Source organism: Callithrix jacchus, chromosome 16 (assembly GCF_049354715.1).
Source record: "Callithrix jacchus isolate 240 chromosome 16, calJac240_pri, whole genome shotgun sequence".
Lineage (NCBI taxonomy): Eukaryota > Metazoa > Chordata > Mammalia > Primates > Cebidae > Callithrix > Callithrix jacchus.
In genome coordinates, this window is record NC_133517.1 from 16,572,602 (window position 1) to 16,588,290 (window position 15,689).

The 15,689-nt window shown below is 43.1% G+C and overlaps 1 long non-coding RNA gene across 5 annotated transcripts in view; it reads right to left on the reverse strand.

The window, feature by feature from the left end:
- Positions 1–724: 724 nt before the first annotated feature.
- The window catches only part of LOC128929867 (uncharacterized), a 63,899-nt gene continuing 48,934 nt past the window's right edge, over positions 725–15,689 (reverse strand). For all 5 annotated transcript variants that reach the window (XR_013527851.1, XR_008477079.2, XR_013527849.1 and 2 more), the window contains one exon: positions 725–4,063. This is a non-coding gene — a long non-coding RNA (uncharacterized LOC128929867). The remainder of the gene's footprint in view (positions 4,064–15,689) is intronic.

A 15,689-nucleotide genomic window follows, 5' to 3' on the forward strand; every position in this document is an offset into this window, starting at 1 on the left:
GGTGTTGCAATCAGCTTGCCAATATTTTATTGAAGATTTTTGCATCTATGTTCATCATGGATATTGGCCTGAAGTTTTCTTTTCTTGTTGAGTCTCTGCCGGGTTTTGGTATCAGGATGATGTTGGTCTCGTAAAATGAATTGGGAAAGATTCCCTCTTTTTGGATTATTTGGAATAGTTTCAGAAGGAATGGTGCCAGCTCCTCTTTGTGTGTCTGGTAGAATTCGGCTGTGAACCCATCTGGACCTGGGCTTTTTTTATGTGATATGTTCTTAATTGCTGCCTCGACTTCAACCTTGTTATTGGTCTATTCATACTTTCGGCTTCCTCCTGGTTTAGGCTTGGGAGGACACAGGTGTCCAGGAATTTATTTATTTCTTCCAGGTTTACTACTTTATATGCATAGAGTTGTTTGTAATATTCTCTGATGATGGTTTGAATTTCTTTGGAATCTGTGGTGATTTTCCCTTTATCGTTTTTTATTGCATCTATTTGGTTGTTCTCTCTTTTCTTTTTTATCAGTCTGGCTATCTTTTCAAAAAAACATCTCCTGGATTTATTGATTTTTTGAAGGGTTTTTCGTGTCTCTATCTCCTTCAATTCTGCTCTGATCTTAGTTATTTCTTGTCTTCTGCTAGATTTTGAGTTTTTTTGATCTTGCTCCTCTAGCTCTTTCAATTTTGATGATAGGGTGTCAATTTTGGATCTCTCCTTTCTTCTCATGTGGGTACTTATTGCTATATATTTTCCTCTAGAGACTGCTTTAAATGTGTCCCAGAGATTCTGGCATGTTGTGTCTTCGTTCTCATTGGTTTCCAAGAACTTCTTTATTTTTTGCCATCATTTCATTGTTTATCCAGTCAACATTCAAGAGCCAGTTGTTCAGTTTCCATGAAGCTGTGCGGTTCTCAGTTAGTTTCTGAATTCTGAGTTCTAACTTGATTGTGCTGTGGTCTGAGAGACTGTTTGTTATGATTTCCGTTTTTTTGCATTTGCCAAGGAGTGATTTACTTCCAATTATGTGGTCAATTTTAGAGTAGGTGTGATGTGGTGCTGAGAAGAATGTATATTCTGTGGATTTGGGGTGGAGAGTTCTGTAAATGTTTATCAGGTTTGCTTGTTCCAGGTCTGATTTCAAGCCCTGGATGTCCTTGCTAATTTTCTGTCTGGTTGATCTGTCTAATATTGACGATGGAGTATTAAAGTCTCCCACTATTATTGTGTGGGAGTCTAAGTGTCTTTGTAAGTCATTAAGAACTTGCCTTATATATCTGGCTGCTCCTGTATTGGGTCTATATATATTTAGGATCATTAGCTCTTCTTGTCGTATCGATCCTTTTACCATTATGTAATGACCTTCTTTGACTCTTTTGATCTTTGTTGCTTTAAAGTCTATTTTATCAGAGATGAGAATTGCAACTCCTGCCTTTTTTTGCTCTCCATTTGCTTTGTAAATCTTCCTCCATCCCTTTATTTTGAGCCTTTAAGTGTCCTTGCATTTGAGATGGGTTTCCTGGATACAGCACACTGATGGGTTTTGGATTTTTATCCAATTTGCCAGTCTGTGTCTTTTGATTGGTGCATTTAGCCCATTTATGTTTAGGGTTAATATTGTTATGTGTGAATTTGATACTGCCATTTTGATGCTAGTTGGCTGTTAGGCCCATTAGTTGATGCAGATTCTTCATTTTGTTGATGCTCTTTAGCATTTGGTATGTTTTTGGAATGGCTGGTACTGGTTGTTCCTTTCTATGTGTAGTGCCTCTTTCAGGAGCTCTTGTAAAGCAGGCCTGGTGGTGACAAAATCTCTGAGTACGTGCTTGTTTGCAAAGGATTTTATTTTTTCTTCACTTATGAAGCTCAGTTTGGCTTGATATGAAATTCTGGGTTGAAAGTTCTTTTCTTTAAGGATGTTGAATATTGGCCCCCACTCTCTTCTGGCTTGTAGTGTTTCTGAGAAAGATCTGCTGTGAGTCTGATGGGCTTCCCTTTGTGGGTGACCCGACCTTTCTCTCTGGCTGCCCTTAGTATTTTCTCTTTCATTTCAAATCTGGTGAATCTGACAATTATGTGCCTTGGGGTTGCTCTTCTTGTGGAATATCTTTGTGGTGTTCTCTGTATTTCCTGGACTTGAATATTGGCCTGCCTTGCTAGGTTAGGGAAATTTTACTGGATAATATCCTGAAGAGTATTTTCCAACTTGGATTCATTCTCGTTGTCACATTCTGGTACACCTATCAAACGTAGGTTAGGTCTCTTCACATTGTCCCACATTTCTTGGAGACTTTGTTTATTCCTTTTTGTGCTTTTTTCTCTAATCTTGGTTTCTCATTTTATTTCATTGAGTTGATCTTTGACTCCTGATATTCTTTCTTCTGCTTGGTCAGTTCAGCTGTTGAAACTTGGGCATGCTTCATGAAGTTCTCATGTTGTGTTTTTCAGCTCCTTCAGTTCATTCATATTCCTCTCTAAGTTGTCCATTCTTGTTATCATTTCCTTGAATCTTTTTTCAAATCTTTTTTCAAGGTTCTTAGTTTCTTTGCATTGATTTAGAACATGTTCTTTTAGCTCACAGAAGTTTCTCATTACCCACCTTCTGAAGTCTGATTCCGTCATTTCATCACACTCATTCTCCATCCTGCTTTGTTCCCTTGCTGGTGAGGAGTTTTGGTCCTTTGTAGGAGGGGAGGTGTTTTGGTTTCGGGTGTTTTCCTCCTTTTTGCGCTGGTTTCTTCCCATCTTTGTGGGTTTATCCACCCATCGTCTGAGTAGTTGCTGACTCTTCTATTGGGTCTCTGAGTGGAGGCCAGATTGTTGATGATGAAGTATTTCTGTTACTTAGTTTTCCTTCTAACAATCTAGCCCCTCTGCTGTATGGCTGCTGAGGTCCGCTCCAGGTCCTGCGTGTCTGGGGTATACCTGTAGCAGCTGCCAAACAGTGAGGGATGCTACCAGTTTCTTCTTCTGCTATCTTTGTCCCAGAGTGGTGCTCGCAAATGTCAGTCTGATCAGTCCTTTTTGAGGTGACTCTTTGGATATACAGGGGTCAGGGAGCTGCTTGAGGAGGCGGTCTGTACTTTACAGGAGCTCAACTGCTGAGCTGTGAGCTCCGTTGATCATTCAGGGCTGTTAGGCAGGTGCGTTTAAGTCTGCTGCAGCAGAACTCATAAAACTTTTTTTTTCCTCAGATGCTCTGTCTCAGGGAGTTAGGGCTTTCTTTATGAGTATCTGTTGCACTGTCCTGTCCAGCTAGGAGGCAATCTAGTCACTATTTGCCTGTCAAGCCTCTGCCCTGCTGCCGTGGGGTCCACCATGTTGCTGTGGGCTCTGCCCTGCTGCCATGGGCTTCGCCCTGTTGGCGGAGTCTCTCTGTTATGGCAGGTTGCCTCGGCAACAGCAGGCTGCATCAGCAATGGGAGTGTACCTCAGTAGGGGCGAATGCCTCAGTAATGGTGGACACCCCTCCCCCACCGAGCTGCACCATCCTGGGTTCAGCCGTGCCCGCAGTGAAACTCTCAACCCCGAGCATTTCGAATCATCGTTTTGTTTGTCCCTGTAGGGTGGGACCTGCCGAGCCTGATCACCTGGCTCCCTGCCTCAGAGTCCTTTATTTCCCTTTTCAAGTTGAATGGTTGACTATCTCCCAGTGTCAGTTGCCTGCTGATAAGGCACTGGGATCTGTGTGATTTCCCATGCAGCAACCCACTCTGCCGGCTCAAAGGTCACTTCCCGGGAATCTCCTGGTCTGGCTCACTGTCCAAGTCCCGTTTAATCAGATGGATATGCTAATCTGCCCTCCCAAATCTCAGATTGCTGGTTAAACGGGCACCCAGACCAGTGTGTTTTGTGCTTTGTGCGGAGTGCCGCTGCGCTGCAGCACCAGCTGAAATGGCCGCACTAGCCGAAACAGCTGCGCTGCCTTCCCGTGTCTCTTCTACACCTGGGAATTTCCCCGTTCTGTAGGCAACAAAGATCCATCTGGAAATGTGGCCTCCACTCACCCTCTGCATCTTCACTCCACTCAGACTAATCTTGACCCCCACTCAGGATGCTCATAGGTTAGCTGAAGGAGACAGAAGTGAAAATAATCAAAACAAAGCATCTTGCAGGCTATGATGGAAATAGAGTCAATAAAAATGGGGCCAGGCATGGTGGCTCATGCCTGTAATCCTAACATTTTGAGAGTCTGAGGCAAGAGGATCTCTTTAGCCTAGGAGTTAGAGACCAGCCTCAGCAACATAGCAGGACCCTGTCTCTACAAAAAAAAAAAAAAAAAAACCCACAATTTCCTATGTGTCCAGTAGTTCACTTCCACCACTGGTTCTCAGTGGAAGGCCATACAGCATCTTCCCCTCAAGGGGGCATCAATGTGTTGCATGACTGTGATCATTAGATTACAAGAAGGTGCTGCTTGGCATGTCCCATGGCCATTGTGCAGTTTACATTCTAGTCGGAGAGGTAAAATATAGACCAGTAAGCAAATAAGTAAACAATATAACATTGGACTGGGGGAGTTCTTTGAACAATAATGAAGTGGGGTATGGATCGGAGAATGACTTGGGAGAGTGGTGGCTATTTTACACAGTAGGATGGTCATAGAAAGTCTCTTTCTCATTTGAGTGAAGACCTGCAGTAAGAGAGTGAATCATGTAAGAGGCAGTGAGAAGGGCTGGGCGCCGTGGCTCAGGCCTATAATCCAGCACTTTGGGAGGCCAGTGCAGGAGAATCCCTTGAGCTCAGGAGTTAAGAGACCAGCCCAGGCAACATAGGGAGACCTCGCCTCTACTAATAATTAAAAAAAATTAGCCAGGGCCGGGGGTAGTGCATGCCTGTAGTTACAGCTACTTAGGAGGCTGAGGTGAGAGAATCACTTAGATCTCAGGAGGTCGAGGCTGCAGTAAGCTGAGGTGGCACCACTGAACTCCAGCCTGGGAGTGCAGAGGGAGACCTATCTCAAAAAAAACAAAATCAGTGAGAAGAATATGTCAGGTCAAAGGAAGAGCTGTCTGAGTCCACAGTGTGCTTGGCAGGCTGTAGGTAGGACATGGAGGCTAGAGAGTAGCTGAGCAAAAGGAGAGCAGCAGGAGTGAGCATGGAGTGTGGGCTAGGAGTCGATCACATAGGACATTATTGTTCCAGGCAACAATCATGACTTTGAACTTGATACTAAATATGATGGAAAGTTATTAAATGATGTTGAGCAGGACTGACATAATCTAACTTTTCTTTTTTTTTTTTTAGAGACAAGTTCTCACTCTGTTGCCCAGGCTAACACACAGTGGTACAATCACAGCTCACTATAGCCTCAAACTCCTGGGGTGGGGTTAAGCAATTCTCCTGCCTCAGCTTTCCAAGTGGCTGGAATTACAAGTGTGCACCACCACACATGACTAATTATTTTATTTTTCAACTTGTAGAGATGGGATCGCGCTATGTTGCCCAGGCTGGTCTCAAATTTCTGGCCTCAAGTGATCCCCTGGCTTCTGCCTCCCCAAGTGCTGGGATGATTGGCATGAGCCACTATGCCTGGCCTGACTAATATATATATATATATATATTTTTTTTTTTTTTTTTTTTTTTTTTTTTTTTGAGACAGAGTTTCGCTGGTTACCCACGCTGGAGTGCAATGGCGCGATCTCGGCTCACTGCAACCTCCGCCTCCTGGGTTCAGGCAATTCTCCTGCTTCAGCCTCCTGAGTAGCTGGAATTACAGGCACGCACCACCGTGTGTGGTCTCGATCTCTTGACCTCGTGATCCACCCGCCTCGGCCTCCCAAAGTGCTGGGATTACAGGTGTGAGCCACCGCGCCCGGCCCTGACTAATATTATTTTAAAAAACATTCTTGGGAAACAAAACTGAAAGGTCATGGGTAGAAGAAGGCCATGGAAACTAAATTTAAAATCCAAAAGGGAGCCACTGATTGACCAAATATGTGTCATACACCTGCACCACAGCTGCCAGGGGTGGAGAAAACGGCACGTGACCATAACACTGTAGGCTTTTGAGCCTGGTGACTGGATGAGGCAGTAAAGAGAGGCAGAAATGGAGGCCGACAGCCAGGTCTCTGGCATCTGTGCCTAGGTAGATGGTGACACTAATTATTCACCAATGTCAGAAACACAGAAGGCAGAGCTGTTCTGAGGAAAACATGTGTGAAGTTCCATCTGAGTCATGCAAGAACGTCCAGAAGGAAGCTGATGACACATGTCTACAGCTCAGGGGTGTGGCCTAAGTGAGAGATGAAGATGCAGAATCATTGTGTATGGGTGGAAATTACAGTGGCCAAAGTGAAGGAGACCTACTAGAGAGAGTGTAGAAAGAGGAGAGAGAAGAATTCTGAGCTCAGATGCCAGAAAACACCAGGGTTTAATAGGTACCCAAAAGAAAAGTTGTAAGCAAAGGAAATGGGAAGACATGGTCAGAAAAATAGGAGTCCCAGGAGAAAGAACCACGTGCTGCTTAATATTGTCACATGCTATGGAGGGGGGCTGGGACGCCCCCCGAGAATTCTGCCATAGCTCCCTTATTTCCCATAACGTAGACCTTAACATGCTGTTTTCTCAGGGCTTGCCTGAACCCCCTACTGGACTATAAGTGCTGCAAGGACAAGGAATGCTTCTGTTTTGGTGATCACTGAACTCTCAGCGTCCAACATTATACCTGACTTGTAGTGACACTAAATAAAAATGTGTTCAATTATAACAATAAAACATTGGACTGGGGGATTTCTTTGAACAATAATGAAGTGGGGTATGGATCGGAGAATGACTTGGGAGAGTGGTGGCTATTTTACACAGTAGGATGGTCATAGAAAGTCTCTTTCTCATTTGAGTGAAGACCTGCAGTAAGAGAGTGAATCATGTAAGAGGCAGTGAGAAGGGCTGGGCGCCGTGGCTCAGGCCTATAATCCAGCACTTTGGGAGGCCAGTGCAGGAGAATCCCTTGAGCTCAGGAGTTAAGAGACCAGCCCAGGCAAGATAGGGAGACCTCGCCTCTACTAACAATTAAAAAAATTAGCCAGGGCCGGGGGTAGTGCATGCCTGTAGTTACAGCTACTTAGGAGGCTGAGGTGAGAGAATCACTTAGATCTCAGGAGGTCGAGGCTGCAGTAAGCTGAGGTGGCACCACTGAACTCCAGCCTGGGAGTGCAGAGGGAGACCTATCTAAAAAAAACAAAATCAGTGAGAAGAACATGTCAGGCCAAAGGAAGAGCTGTCTGAGTCCACAGTGTGCTTGGCAGGCTGTAGGTAGGACATGGAGGCTAGAGAGCAGCTGAGCAAAAGGAGAGCAGCAGGAGTGAGCATGGAGTGTGGGCTAGGAGTCGATCACATAGGACATCATTGTTATTCATGATCTCTGCCAGAGCATTTAGAGTGGAACAGTGAGCGCAAGTCTAATCACAACTAGCTGAAGTGTAAAGGACAAATGAGAAAAGGACAAAATCAGGTACATAATCAAAGAAGGGTAAATAATTATGAGGTACTCTAGGGTTTAGGTTAGGCCATTGTTGGTTTGTTTTATAAGCCAAAAATAAAATTCTGAGCCCCCCGACCAACTGAATGGATCCCCTCTCAGCAAACGGGATTCTAAACAAACCTGAAAAACTAATTCAGGCCATGATGGAAAAGAGAGAGTCAGACGTGCTTATTACACCCTCTCCCTTCTGGAGTTCAGGCACAACTGACCATAGCTAACATTAAAACAGAGATCTCGGCCGGGCGCGGTGGCTCAGCCTATAATCCCAGCACTTTGGGAGGCTGAGGCTGGTGGATCATGAGGTCAGGAGATCGAGACCATCCTGGTCAACATGGTAAAACCCTGTCTCTACTAAAAATATGAAAATTAGCTGGGCATGGTGGCATGTGCCTGTAGTCCCAGCTACTCAGGAGGCTGAGACAGGAGAATTGCTTGAACCCAAGAGGTGGAGGTTGCAGTGAGCTGAGATCGCACCATTGCACTCCAGCCTGGGTAACAAGAGTGAAACTCCATCTCAAAAAAAAAACAAAAAAAACCCAGAGATCTCAAGAATGACAAAAGAGAATCACTGTAGCAATAAGACACCAGATTCCAAACTGATTCTAGTATAACATTCCATGACAGATAAAGAAGGAAATCAAAATATTTTACCCTAAAGTGTGTTTCTCTGACATACTTTGAAATGATCTTGCAAAGCCATCTTTTGTGGGGAAAAATTTTTATCTATAATCTCTATTAACATAACTAGATCTTCCCTTTTTAGACCTCCCAATCTCAAAGGGATTAACTGAGAGTCTAGCCCCTTTTAAAGGTCTAAATAGGGGCCTGGCTCAGTGGCTCACACCTGTAATCCCAGCACTTTGGGATATCAAGGCAGGTGAATCGCTTGAGACCAGGAGTTTGAAACCAGCCTGGCCAACATAATGAAATACAGTCTCTCCTAAAAATACAAAAATGGCTGGGTGTGTTGGTGCAGACCTGTATTTCCAGCTACTGGGGAGGCTGAGGCATGAGGAGAATTGCTTAAACCCGGGAGGTGGAGACTACAGTGAGCCGAGATTGTGCCATTGCACTCCCACTTAGGCGACAGAGTGAGACTCTGTCTCAAAAAAGAAAATCAAAATAAAGGTCTAAGTAAGAAACACTTGCCATCTACTGTCTCTAAGGGCAGCCACCCATGAGACTTCACCTGTGTAATAAGAACCCTGGTCTCCACAACCTCTTATTTTAACCCAGGCATTCCTTTCTATTGATTCTGGGTCTTTAGATAATAGCTTAACTGTTTCAACCAATTGACAATCAGAAAGTCTTTGAATCCAACTATGCCCTATAACCCACCTGTCCCCACATCAAGATGTCCCACTTTTCTGAACCGAACCAATGTATACCTCACATGTTTAAATTGATGTTTTATGTCTCTTTAAAACATAGAAAATCAGGTTATAACCATCTTGGTCACAAGTTCTCAGGACATCTTGCAACTGTGCCTTGGGCCATGGTTTCTCATATGTGGCTAAGAATAAATCTCTTTAAATATTTAGTTTGGCTCTTTTCACCCACAGTTTGTTTTGTTTCTCTCCCTCTCTTTTTTTTTTTTTTGAGACATAGTCTTGCTCTGTCACCTAGGCTAGAGTGCAGTGGCGTGATCCCAACTCACTGCAGCCTCAATCTCCAAGGCTCAAGGGATCCTCTCCCACCTCAGCCTCCCAAAAAACTGGGATTACAGGTGTGTGCCACCATGCCCAGCTAACTTTTGTATTTTTAGTAGAGATGGGGTTTTGCGATGTTGGCCAGGTTGGTCTCGAACTCCTGACCTCAAGTGATCCACCCTCCTTGGCCTCCCAAAGTGTTGAGATTACAGGTGTGAGTCACTACACCCAGCCTTTTTTTTTTTAAAAAAAGAGTGGACTTGAGTATATTTCTTCAGTGGGTGAAAGACCAGAGTATATTTCTTTGATGGTTAAAAATAGAAGAGTGAGTGCTTGCTTTGAGAGCACATATACTTAAAAAAAAAAAAAGGAACAATATGGAGAAGATTGGCACAAGGAAAACACACAAATTCTTGAAGTGTTCCAATTTTGTTTTAATTTATTGTTTAAAATATTGAAATGGGGTCTCACTCTGACACCCAGGCTGGAGTGCAATGGTGTGATCACAGCTCACTGCAGCCTCCACCTCCCAGACTCAAGCAATCCTCCCACCTCAGCCTCCCAAGTAACTGGGACTACAGGCATACACCACCACGCCCAGCTAGTTTTTAAATATTTACACCCAGGCTGGTCTCAAACTCCTTGGTTCAAGTGATCCTCTTACTTTAGCCTCCCAAAGTACTTGGATTATAGGAATGAGCCACTATGGCTGGCCACATTCCATATTAAAAAAAAAAAAAAAAACAGGCTGGGCACAATGGCTCATGCCTGTAATCCCAGTGCTTTTGGAGGCCAAGGAGAGCAGATCACAAGGTCAAGATGTTGTAACCGAGCAAGTTGTAAGGAAAGCACCACACACTGAGGTTGAATCAGGAGTCCTTTACTGCCGACGACCGAGACTCACCTTACACTCAAAAATCTCTCAGCCCCGAAGAAGGGATTTGATTCCTTTTTGTATCTTGCCTAAGAGAGGGGAGGGGGAGCCTAGCTGAAGCAGTATTTACAGAAGCAGAACAAGCAAGTTAGATAAGGAGGCTGGTAACTAGAAGGCAGGAGGTTCCCATGATTGTTGATTACTAAGGAGAGTATACACAAGCGGTTCCCATGATTGCTGGTTACCAAGGAGGGTATTCGGCACTTGCCATATAATCAGTCAAGGGGGTATTTGCAATAGCAAGTGGGCTTGCCAAGCAGTATATGGTTACAATGGTTACATGCCTCTATAGTTCTAAGCACAGCATGACCCAGCACAGTGCATTACCCAGGTATGCACTTAAGGGAGAAATGGTGGGAGGGGTGAGGTGGAGGTTAAGATTGAGTCTGTCTGACTCTCAGCAAAATGAAGTCTGTCTGGCTAACACAGGGTAGGTTAGCACAAAGAGATTGAGACCATCCTGGCCAACGTAGTGAAGCTGTCTCTACTAACAAAATGAAAATTAGCTGGTCATGGTGGCACACACCTGTAGTCCCAACTACTTGGGAAGCTGAGGCAGGAGAATCACTTGAACCAGGAGGTGGAGGTTGCAGTGAGCTGAGATTGCATCACTGCACTCCAGCCTGGTGACAGAGTAAGACTCCATCTCAAAAAAAGGAGCGAGAGAAGAGAAGAAATCCTGGAGGAGCAAGGTCACAGAAAGGAGAGAGGGTGTGGGATTAAGAGCTCAGACAGATGGAGTAGCTGTGAACTAAAGAAAAGGCAATTCTGAGGCTTGAGGGAGACAGATTCCTGTGGAAAAAGACAAAGGAACGTTTATAGATGTGATGGCAGAAATAGTGGGAATTCATTTCTATTAAGCTGCATGTTATCAATACTATAGGAGAGAGAGAAAGAGAGTTGTCAGGAGTTGAGGCTGACTATAAAGTCACCCTCCTTGCTTCTGATACCAAGCACAGGGAAGGGGAGGATCCCCAAACTGCTTTTGATAACTCACTAAAAGGACTCACAGAGCCCGCTGAAAGCTGTTATACGCAGGGCTACAGTTTATCGCAATGAAAGGATACATGATAAAATCAGCCGAGGAAAGAGATCAATGGGGAGGGTCCAGACACTGAGTTTCCAGCTTTCTTCCCCCGTGGAAGCATGAACAGTATGACCTTTTCCCAGAGTTGATGTGTGACAATATGCAGAGTACCACCATCCAGAGAAGTTCACCCAGCCATGGTGTCTAGAGTTTTACTGGGGTTCCTTCATACTGCCCATGTGGCTGACCTTTAGTCCAGCCCTTTCCAGAAGTCAAGCTATTGCCTTTAGTCTCCAGTCCCTGGTGAAGACAAAACATACATCGTAGCCCAAAGCCCAGCCATGGTGTCTAGAGTTTTACTGGGGTTCCTTCATACTGCCCATGTGGCTGACCTTTAGTCCAGCCCTTTCCAGAAGTCAAGCTATTGCCTTTAGTCTCCAGTCCCTGGTGAAGACAAAACATACATCGTAGCCCTTCCCTGTGCTTGGTATCAGAAGCAAGGAGGGTGACTTTATAGTCAGCCTCAACTCCTGACAACTCTCTTTCTCTCTCTCCTATAGTATTGATAACATGCAGCTTAATAGAAATGAATTCCCACTATTTCTGACCTTTAGTCCAGCCCTTTCCAGAAGTCAAGCTATTGCCTTTAGTCTCCAGTCCCTGGTGAAGACAAAACATACATCGTAGCCCAAAGCCCCCATCATAAATCACATTGTTAGACTGTCTGGTGGCCAAAGCCCCCAGGCAAACAAAGACACTCCCATCAGGCAAAATATTCCGAAGGCCTAGAGATCACAGCCAAGTAGTTAAGGGTAAAGACCAGACCTCTCTTTGGGTAAAGGTAATTCTTCACTACACCCAAGGTACTATGTTGATAAAGAAGGACAGAAAGCTTGAAAGGAATACAGTTTTGACTAGTAGCATAGGAAGCAAAACGGTGGTCAATGACAAAGAGCACTGCCTAATAATGGAAGGCAGCCAGTTGAGCTGATTTGTCTTGGTCAAGAAATAGTACTGATATGATTGCTGTTCAGACAGGTGCTTCTCAGAACACAGTCAAAAAGTTGTGCATTGAATGTTCATAGACCATGAAATAAATGACTTTTCCTGCAGTAGTAGCACCCAGCAGTGCTGGTGCCTTAGGTGGCTCCTACAACAGAATACCACCTATTTCATAAGTACACCTGCTCCCTAAGAACAACTATTCACAGGAAACAAGATTTACATTTGCTTACTGTAATGTCAGGTTTGGCCAAGAAATGGACTCTCCTAAATCATACCAATGGAGGCTGAGTCAGATCAATAAACATTTCTTAAGAACCTACCAAGAGTAATGCATTATGCTAGGCTCTGATTACAAAGGCGAAAAATACAGAACAGCTACCCTCAACTAGTTCATTAGCGAGGAAGACAGCAAATAAACAACTTGGGATTTTATAAAGAAAGAACAACATTTAACTTATTTTTTAAAAAACTCACTATGGAATGAGGCATACGTGATGAGATTAAGGAAGACATTTCAAAGACTGTTTTATTCACCACCATAGACCCAGCTCCCAGTAACAACTGGCACATTCTAGGCATGAAATAATTTAAATGTGTACACATATCCAAAATACAAGTAAAATGGTCTTTATTTGTATATAACATTATTGTGTACATAGACAGCCCAAAATAATCAAAACTAATCTACTGAAACTAATAAGACAATTTAGCAAAGTCACAGGATATGGGGCCAATATTTTTAAATCTACTGCATTTTGGTCTGGTGCAGTAGCTCACACCTGTAACTCCAGCACTTTAGGAGGCTGAGACAGGTTTGAGCCCAGGAGTTTGAAAAAAGCCTGGGAAACATAGTGAGATCCTGGCTCTATTTATTTTTTTAAAATCTATTACATTTCTATATATTTCTCACAATAATTTGAAAATTATGTAGAAATATATTTAAGAGCATAAAGTATAAAATTCTTACAAATAATTTTTTTAACAATATGCAAAATTGTCTACATTGAAAACATTGCCAAGAGATATACCATATTCATGGATGGGAAACCCTGATATTGTGGGTTTTCTTTCTTTTAATTTTTTTTATTGCATGTTAGGTTTTGGGGTACATGTGAAGAACATGCAAGATAGTTGCATAGGTATACACGTGACAGTGTGACTTGCTGCCTTCCTCCCCTTCACCAATATCTGGCATTTCTCCCCATGCTATCTCTCCCCAACTCCTCACCCCCTGCTGTCCCTCCCCTATTCCCCCCAACAGACCCCAGTGTGTAGTGCTCCCCTCCCTATGTCCATCTGTTCTCATTGTTCAACACCCGCCTATGAGTGAGAACATGCGATATTTCATTTTCTGTTCTTGTGTCAGTTTGCTGAGAATAATGTTCTCCAGGTTCATCCATGTCACTACAAAGGACACAAACTCACCATTTTTGATTGCTGCAAAATATTTCATGGTGTATATGTGCCACATTTTCCCAGTCCAGTCTATCATTGATGGGCATTTAGGCTGATTCCAGGTCTTTGCTATTGTAAACAGTGCTGCAATGAACATTCGTGTGTATGTGTCCTTATAGTAGAACAATTTATAGTCCTTTGGATATATACCCAGTAATGGGATTGCTGGGTCAAATGGAATTTCTATCTCTAAGGCCTTGAGGAATCGCCACACTGTCTTCCACAATGGTTGAACTAATTTACACTCCCACCAGCAGGGTAAAAGTGTTCCTATTTCTCCACATCCTCTCCAGCATCTGTTGTCTCCAGATTTTTTAATGATCACCATTCTAACTGGCGTGAGATGGTATCTCAATGTAATTTTGATTTGCATTTCTCTAATGACCAGTGATGATGGGCATTTTTTCATATGTTTGTTGGCCTCATGTATGTCTTCTTTTGTAAAGTGTCTGTTCATATCCTTTGCCCGCTTTTGAATGGGCTTGTTTGTTTTTTTCTTGTAAATCTGTTTTAATTCTTTGTAAATTCTGGATATCAGCCCTTTGTCAGATGGGTACACTGCAAAAATTTTTTTCCATTCTGTTGGTTGCCGATTCGCTCTAGACTGTTTCTTTTGCCGTGCAGAAGCTGTGGAGTTTGATTAGGTCCCATTTGTCTATTTTGGCTTTTGTTGCCAATGCTTTTGGTGTTTTGGTCATGAAGTCCTTGCCTACTCCTATGTCCTGAATGGTTTTACCTAGATTTTCTTCTAGGGTTTTTAGGGTGTTAGGTCTTATGTTTAAGTCTTTAATACATCTGGAGTTAATTTTAGTGAACGGTGTCAGGAAGGGGCCAGTTTCTGCTTTCTGCACATAACTAGCCAGTTTTCCCAACACCATTTATTAAACAGGGAATCCTTTTTGCCTCTGTTCTGTACCATTGGTCTATATCTCTGTTTTGGCACCAGTACAATGCTGTTTTGATTACTGTAGCCTTGTAGTATAGTTTGAAGTCCGGTAGTGTGATGCCTCCCGCTGTATTCTTTTTACATAGAATTGACTTGGCCATGCGGGCTCACTTTTGGTTCCATATGAAGTTGAAGGTGGTTTTTCCCAGTTCTGTGAAGAAGGTCATTGGTAGCTTGATGGGGATAGCGTTGAATCTGTAAATTACTTTGGGCAGTACGGCCATTTTCACGATATTGATTCTTCCTAACCATGAACATGGAATGTTTCTCCATCTATTTGTGTCCTCTCTTATTTCGTTGAGCAGTGGTTTGTAGTTCTCCTTCAAGAGGTCCTTTACATTCCTTGTTAGTTGTATTCCTAGGTATTTTATTCTCTTTGTAGCAATTGTGAATGACAGCTTGTTCTTGATTTGGCTCTCCTTAAGTCTGTTATTGGTGTATAGGAATGCTTGTGATTTTTGCACATCGATTTTGTATCCTAAGACTTTGCTGAAGTTGCTTATCAGTTTCAGGAGATTTTGGGCTGAGACGATGGGGTCTTCTAGATATACTATTATGTTGTCTGCAAATAGAGACAATTTGGCTTCCTCCTTTCCTATTTGAATACCCTTTATTTCTTTTTCTTGCCTGATTGCTCTGGCTAGAACTTCCAGTACTATATTGAATAGAAGTGGTGAGAGAGGGCATCCTTGTCTAGTGCCAGATTTCAAAGGGAATGCTTCCAGTTTTTTCCCATTCAGTATGATATTGGTTGTTGGTTTGTCGTAAATAGCTTTTATTATTTTGAGATACGTTCTGTCAATACCGAGTTTATTGAGGGGTTTTAGCATAAAGCGCTGCTGAATTTTTTCAAAGGCCTTCTCTGTGTCAATTGAGATAATCATGTGATTTTTGTTTTTGGTTCTGTTTAAGTGGTAAATTACATTTATAGACTTGCATATGTTGAACCAGCCTTGCATCCCCTGGATGAATCCTACTTGATCATGATGGATAAGCTTTTTGATGTGCTGTTGCAATCGGCTTGCCAATATTTTATTGAAGATTTTTGCATCTATGTTCATCATGGATATTGGCCTGAAGTTTTCTTTTCTTATTGAGTATCTGCCGGGTTTTGGTATCAGGATGATGTTGGTCTCATAAAATGATTTGGGAAGGATTCCCTCTTTTTGGAATATTTGGAATAGTTTCAGAAGGAA